The sequence below is a fragment of the Cnephaeus nilssonii genome (assembly GCF_951640355.1).
Source record: "Cnephaeus nilssonii genome assembly, chromosome: 11".
NCBI lineage: Eukaryota > Metazoa > Chordata > Mammalia > Chiroptera > Vespertilionidae > Cnephaeus > Cnephaeus nilssonii.
Window position 1 is genome coordinate 61950213 of NC_137082.1, and position 6371 is coordinate 61956583.

General features: G+C 42.4%; 1 protein-coding gene across 1 annotated transcript in view; it reads left to right on the forward strand.

Annotated features, from left to right (window-relative positions):
* The first annotated feature begins 220 nt into the window (after positions 1-220).
* Positions 221-6371, forward strand: part of RALBP1 (ralA binding protein 1) — a 40510-nt gene continuing 34359 nt past the window's right edge. Inside the window, exon 1 of the mRNA XM_079785239.1 lies at positions 221-375. The gene's annotated coding sequence lies outside the window, so the exon portion shown is untranslated. The remainder of the gene's footprint in view (positions 376-6371) is intronic.

Here is a 6371-nt window from a genome sequence, read left to right on the forward strand (position 1 = left end):
GAGTTGTAGTGTGCTTCCTTAACAAAGGGCCCTCCTGTAGACTGGGCTCTGGGTTTCCGAGAACTACGTCTCCCGACGCACCCCGCGCGAGGGCACCGGGCGTGTGCCCAGGTCGGCCTTAGCCGTCACCGCAGAGTGGAGGACCCTGGAAGCCGGCTGCGGCGGGAGGAGGGAATGCGCTTGCGCGCTGGGCCAGCCTGTCCTGTGCGTCCCAATCATTGTAAACAGGCGGAGGCAGGGCGGGGTGAGAATGGGGCGCCCGAGGCCGGCCAGGGGCGCAGCGCAGGAGGAGGCTTCGGTGGCTGCGGCGGCAGCGTGAGCGCGAGGAGGCGGTGGCTGCGGCGCGGGTGGGCGGTCGCGCGGCGGCGGGCACAGGTTAGTGAGGGGCAGCGGGGGCGCACAGGGGTCGCAGTGCGCCCCCCTCGCGTGCCCGGGGAGCCCTCTCCGCACCCGCCTCGCAGTAGCGTCTGTCAGGCAGCCTGCGGGGCTGGGCTGGAGTTGGGGGTGGGGGGCGTGGCTGCCCCTAGTGCGGGTTCTTCCCAGGCAGGCTTTTCCTCGGTTCTCGCCCTTCGCTGTGCGTTCCTCCCACTTCCCGGCCGGGCCTCCCTCGTGGCAGCCGCATTGGTAATTTGGAGCTCGAGGTCTGGAGGAGCACCGCCTGGAGCCGAGCCCCTCCCCCCTAGGGGCTCCAGGCCTCAGGGCAGCTCTTGGGCACCTCGGAACGGAAGAGAGGGGGCTCAGGCTTTTATGTAACTACACTGTTCTCCAATCGCACCCGGAATATTGACCCGTCTCCAAAGCGCTCCCAGTGGACCGGGAGCAGGCTCTTGGTGTTGCCCACCGCTGGCGTGTAAGCCGTGGGGCTCCTTTGCATGCTGCGGTCCTTAGTTCAGGTTTCAGTGGGATGGATGGACAGATCTGGGGCTGAGACTTACTTTCACAGCACATTTCCACCTGTGCTTTTGCCAAAATGCTGTTGTTGAGGTCAGCTGTTTTATTTTGTGTGTGTGTGTGTTTAATCGTTGTAAAACAGGTTTTACAAAACATTCCACACCCCAGTCTTACCTGAAGTAATCATGCTGTTTCAAGTTCGGGAATTCATTACTACAGAGCCTCCCTCTTGAGCAAGCATCATTATTCCCCTCGGGCCTAATAGAATTCTTGAAGATAATTAAAATGTTAATTCGAGATTGCTTGCATGTGCGTACAAAAGGAGTACGGTACAGTCGTGTGGACAGTGCGTTCACACACTGTCCAGCCTCATTAGGAAAGCTCTTCCCTGATTTTTTTTTGTTTAGTGGAGTGGGCATGTCCAGAGCTGGAACACTTTGGGTAGCATTCCTTCATACTTGGCAGTTATTCACAAAATAGTTAAGTGGTGATAAGGAATAGGCCCACTTTTGGCTTGGTGATGCAGGAGGCAGCACTTCCAAATGGGACGGTGAATGAGAAGGTAACCTCACTTTCTGCCTTTTGAGTTGTCTCGGTGATTTGATCATTCCTTTCTGAGTATTTTCCCGAAGGTGAAGAATTGCTGTCAGCTGTCTTGGCAGTAGGAGGGAATTAGTGGAGCGGTTCTCACTTTTCCAAGTGACCCATGGTTGAAGTGGGGTAGGCAAGTTTAACAGTAACCATTGAGAATTCTTTAAACAAAGTATCTTCAAGCAGTGTACCACAACGTAAATGCTTTCTCTTCAAAATAGTATTTCTCACTTTAGACCTTTCAGGGACCACTTATTCCCTAATTTAGAGAAAGAAGTGGTATCAGAAAATGCATATTAACTTTAATTTGTACAGTTGTATTTGCACAGTTGTTTGCTTGTCCAGAAGAGATTGGGTCCTGGACGTAACCCAAAAGTATGTTCTTTTTTTTTTTTTTTTTAATATATTTTTATTGGTTTCAGAGAGGAAGGCAGAGGGAGAGATAGAAACATTAATGATGAGAAAGAATCATTGATCTGCTGCCTCCTGCATGCCCCTACTGGGGATCGAGCCCACAGCCCAGGCATGTGCCCTTGACTGGAATTGAACCTGGAACCCTTCAGTCCTCAGGCCAATGCTCTATCCACTGAACCAAACCGGTTAGGGCTGTTTTTTTTGTTTGTTTTTTTTTTTTTTTTTAAAGAAAAATCACAATAGTATATGTGGAGAGAATAAGGGGAAATGTGGATCATAGAGGAATTACTGGGTAGCAACTGTACTAGGTGAAGAGGACTTACAGATGGAAAAGGCAGTGCCCCTGCCTTCAGAGTGGCAAGACTATCTCATTTGAATTGTCAACAAGTACAGTATGTTTTTAAGATTGCTTTAATTGTAGAAAGTATGAGGTACAGTGGGTGTAGAAAGGAGAAGGAGGTAGTGGTCAGTTTCTTAAGGGGAAGAGAGAGGTTGAGGAAGGGGACAGTAGTAAGGAAAAAGTATATATAGGAGGGCTGAAAACATTTAAGTATAGGCATAGAAAGTATACAGACAGATGGGCATTTAGGTAGAAGGAACAGTGTGAGCAGAGAAGCACAGGCGTCTAAACTTAAATAGTGAATTGGATCTGCAAGTATAGCTAGAGAGAGTATAGGCTGGTGGCAAAGCATGAAATTGGGGAGCTAGGCAGAACCAAATTATGGATAGTCTTGTATACAGTTGAAGTGATTTCAACTTTACTTTGTAAGTAAATGGGGTCATTGAGACAGGATAAACGAGAGGCTTAAGCCAGCACAACCTATTTTAACCACCGGCTGTGTGTTAAGCATTATATCAGGTTCTTTATACCTTTGCTCCTTAAACTTAGGCGTGACTGAAGGAAGAAAGGAACTTAAGACAGAGGGAAAGTTGGACTTGATGAGAGAGAACATGGTACATCTTTATGAATGAAAAGTTGCTCTCTACCGCTATATCATTGGGTTTATTGGGTTTATGGTAAGTAGCAGAAGATGAGGCTGCACAGATAGATCCTCAAGTATTTGGCATTCTAAGGGTTCTAGAAATCTTTTCCTATAGATAGTAATAGAGTTTATTGATTTTTAATCTGGGAAGAGTCACGATAGGGGTTTTATTTAGAAAGATCATTCTTGGTATTGTAGAGTATAAATTCAGAAGGGATAATGGGAAGATAAGGCAGCAGGCAGAAAGGCTGGTTAGAAGTTTTTGTAATAATTGAGGTGACAAATAAGGGCCTACACAAAGGTAGTGTCAATGGAGACACAGTGGAATAGGTTAATACCACAAATATTTAGAAGGTAGAATTCATAGATTTGGGAAATGAGAAATAATAGGATAAGATGACGTGGATTTTATTGTGGGTGATGGAATAAACAATGGTAAAGTATACTGAGACGGAATTCTGGAAGAGGTCCACATTTGGGGAGGAACAGTATTTTGCTTTTGAATATATCGAGCGGAAGTTATTTAGGAAGCATCCGGGTGGAAACCCCTACTGCAGAGTTGGACGTGTGGGTTTGGAGTCCAAGAGAGGTCTTGATAAGATAATCATCAGGCTATGCATATTATAAGTGGTAGCTGAAGCCTTTGATGACACTAAATAGGGAGAGTTTACTGATGGTTAATAGTTCTGGAAATAGGGCATGGAGGAAAAACCCGTAAAGCCAGATAGGAGAACTGGAAAAGGAATTGCCAAAGTGTTTCCAGTTGTGGAGAAACCATAAGAAAATGTTGTAGAAACCCAAATGGGATCATTTTAAAAGGAAGCTATATTTCATAACCAACTCTAGAAAAGATAAAAATTTAAAAAAGGAAGCTGTACTTCAGATGCTGTGAGAACTTTAGTTAAACAAGGATTATTAAGGTAGAACCTTAATAATGCAATATTCTATTGAATTTGATAATAGTTTTGTAGCCTTCTTAATGCTAACAATCAGGAAAGAAGCTAGGTTTCCTTTAATTGGGGGGGGGGGGGGGTCAGAGACTGAGAAAGCAAATGTAGACTACTTCAAGAATAAGCAAATCTTAGCTGTGAGGGCAAGAATAGAAGGAGGTATTAGAAGGGGGTAATAAAAGGTTAAAGGAGGGATTTTTAACATGGCAAAGACTTGAGACTACTTTTTTCTAACAGTTTTGTTGATATATAATTAAGATAACATAAAATTTATCCTCTTAAAGTTTACAAATGACTCAGTGGACTGGTCATGGTTGATTCCAGGTCAGGGCACATGCCCAGGTTTGGGGCTCTGTCCCCAGCAGTGGTTGTCAGGAGGTAGCCAATCAATGATTCTCTGCTGTTTTTCTCGCTCCCTCTCCTTTCTCTCTGAAATCAATATAAATATATTTTTCAAAAAGTGAAGTTTACAATGCAGTGGTTTTTAGTATACTCACTGAGTTGTGCAGCCATCTCCACAATAAATTTTAGAACATTTTACTCTGAAAGAAAAACTTAGTACTCATTATCAGTCATTCACCATTCCCCCTCTCCCACCCACTAGCAACCACTAATCGACTTTCTGTCTCTCTGGAGTTGCCTACTCTGGACACTTCACATAAATGGAATCATATATGTGATCATTTGTGACTGACTTCCTTTCCTTAGCATAATGTTTCCAAGGTTCCTCCATATTGTAGCATTTGGCAGGACTTCATTTCTGTGTGTTTTTTTTAAATCCTCACCTAAGGATATATTTCCATTGATTTTTAGAGGAAAGGAGAGAGAGATGTGAGAGAGAAACATCGAGGGATCAAACCTGCAACCTATTGGTGTACTGGACGACGCTCCAACCAACGGAGCCACCTGGCCAGGGTTTATTTTCTTACTCTATCTTCACCTGGTGTCCTGTAATTTTCAATGGTTTCCTTGTGTATTCTTTTGGGTTTCCTATATAAGGTCACGTCATTTGTGAATAGAGAGATATTTACTTCTTCCTTTCTAATATAAATACCATATATTTATTTACTTATTTCTTTTCTTGCCTAATTGCCCTGACTAGAACTTTCAGTACAACATGGAATGGAAGTGGAAAGAGCAAACCTTGTTTTGTTCCTCATCTTAGGAGGAAAGCTTATAATCTTTTACCATTAAGTCTGATGCTACTGTGGATTTTTCACTGATGCCCTTTATTAGTTTGAAGAAGTTCCTTTCTGTTCCTATTTTGGGCAGGACATAGCCAGATGGCATGGGTTTTTATCACACTGCTCAGAACGATGTACAGCTTAAAACTTATGCATTGTTTGTTTCTGGAATTTTCCATTTAGTATTTTCAGACCACAGTTTACCGTGGGTAGCAAACCACGAAGCAAAACTGTGGCTAAGGGGGAGACTGTTGTACTGCTCTGTTTCCCTCAAATTCAAGATAACCCCATGGCTCCTCCATGAGTTTGCTGACCGAGTGGTGCTCTGGGTGCCTCAGGGCATTGCTTTGGATCATGGACTGGATACTTGTAGCCAATTTCTATTGTAACGGTGTGCTTTTAAAAAGGTTATTAAATAAAGTTTTTTGTCCTCCTCCCCCACTCCTTAAGTTCTAATTTAAGATTTACTTGAGGATAGAGCCTGTGATTATGAAATGTGGCAGAAAAGAGGCCTGCCCCCCACCAAAGGATATATCATCCCTGTAAAAATGTTCTGTTTCACTGGTAGGTACCAAATGGTATTTATTATTTTTTATAAGAAAACTTTTTTTTTTTTTTGTCCTCTGTATTAGAATGACTGCTAGTGACAACACTTTGGATTTTGTTAAAAGGCAAGAATCCAGTGTGGGTTTTCTCCCAATACTTAATATACAAATAATATTATTTATTTGGACAGCTGTTTGTAGAACTGAATTTGGTCCTTTCCAGCCTTTCTAACCTTGTAGGCTGATGGTGAAATTATTTGTCTGCTAGGTTCAATATGTTATGGCTGTTTATTTTCTAGCACCTGACACACTAATCCTCAAAGAGTTTGAATTTTCATTTTAAATAATAGACATAATCTGTGCTCTTTATATTTTGGTCTCATCTGGAGGTTGATTTTACATATTATATTATGCCAGTCTCCTAAAATAACTTGTTAAATTATTTTGTTTTCATGTTACTAATCATGTAATACTTATCAGCATTAAAAACTCATTCATATTCATTATGAAGAACTTTAGAATTTCATATTTTTAAAACTGATTTTACAAACATGTCTTAGGCATGTTTTAATCAGTAACACTGAGAATGTTGGGAAGCTGAGTGAAAAACATTAACTCACTGTGTCATTCATTGAATTTCTGTGAGTGGCATGTGGGATTCTAATTAAAAGTTTGGATAAGCACCTGGGGGTAGGAGAGAAACTAAAATAGGTGAAATCTGATTCTATATAAGAAGGATACAGAAAGAAAATAACCTAAATTAAGAGTAAAATCTCTATTAAAGTACAGCCTTAAACAAATGTTAGGGGATTT